A 1,475-nucleotide genomic window follows, 5' to 3' on the forward strand; every position below is an offset into this window, starting at 1 on the left:
ACTTTCATGGTCTTCAAAACCCATCCTCTCCAAGACATATCGTCTTGCAAAGCATGGGATAAGCTAGTCGAATTAGAAAAGATGAAAAATACACCTTAAAATAGTTGAAGTCGTGCTCAATTACGAAAAAAACTATTGTCGTCGTCGCGTACCGTATGAACATCGCATGTCTCCTCGAGCTTAATGCTGAAGCGCCGATCTTCGTCCATCTCAATGAACCTGTCGCAGATACCTCGGTCGTCGTGGCACTAGTCGCACTACCCCGGGCGGTTTTCGTCGTCCGATGAGTACGACATTTCCGGCCTATGTTCATAATTCAAATATTAAATATATGTACTAAAAACCTAAATTAGATCATTATTATTAATCATGGGTTGACTATCGGTGATGGTATGTAGCTCCTCCTTTCATTCCCGAGTGCATTATTACAAAAAAATGTCTAGCACACGGGAATGAAGGAGAAGCTACCCCCACGACGGCGTGGATGATGGAGGGGGCTCCTAGATTTCTGCATGGAGTGCTCTTCAATTTTAGCATTCAAAGTAGGAGTACTTTTCCAATATGAGCATTCAATAAGCAAAACCAAATTATAAAATAGAGTAGTATTCAAATTAGCATGCATTCAATTATAACCAATAGTACATCATCTCTTGTGTCCGTACATCATCGAATACTCCTCGAATACTATCATACATATAGCATCGCTAATTAATACAGCTAGAATCGTAGCGCCCCACGGGTATCGTCGCGGGCGGTGGACACCCAAAGATAAGGAACGATCACAGGATCATAGCTCCAGTGAGATCCCTGAAGAACCTGCCAGGTATTGTCGAACCTGCCCTCCAACGCAACCATGTAGCGACGGACGTGCTTGTCCTCCTCGCTGACACGGTGACGTACCACCTCCGCGATGTCCGGAAGCCTCGGCACCGTCACTGGCCCACGTGACCGCCACCAAACAAGGATCGGGTCAACAACGGGCTGCCTCCTCACCAACCTACGTCCCCCAGAAGGTAGCACCTCCCAATACCAGCTCGGCGGAGCCCAGTCCCGAACATGGCCCTGATCAAGCAGGCCTCCAGCGCTGAGTCGTCGACGACGAGGATGCGGGATAGGCATCTCCGACGTTGATGCGGGAACTACGTACTTCTATATATAGTTAAATAAAGTAGTTTTATTAATTAAATCAACTATCTAGTTCAACTACTAAGCACTTACTATAAATAAATAAAGTAGCACTTACTATAAATAAATAAAGTAGCACTTACTACAAACTACTTCTATATATAGTTAAATAAAGTAGTTTTATTAGTTAAATCAACTATCTAGTTCAACTATACTAAGCACTTACTATAAATAAACAAAGTAGTACTTACTAAAAACAAAGTAGCACTTACTATATTGTACTTACTAAAAATAAACTAGTATTTTTCTAACTAACTAATATTTTTCTAACTAATTATATTACCAAAAAA

The sequence above is a fragment of the Triticum dicoccoides genome, chromosome 5B (genome assembly GCF_002162155.2).
Source record: "Triticum dicoccoides isolate Atlit2015 ecotype Zavitan chromosome 5B, WEW_v2.0, whole genome shotgun sequence".
Classification (NCBI taxonomy): Eukaryota; Viridiplantae; Streptophyta; class Magnoliopsida; order Poales; family Poaceae; genus Triticum; species Triticum dicoccoides.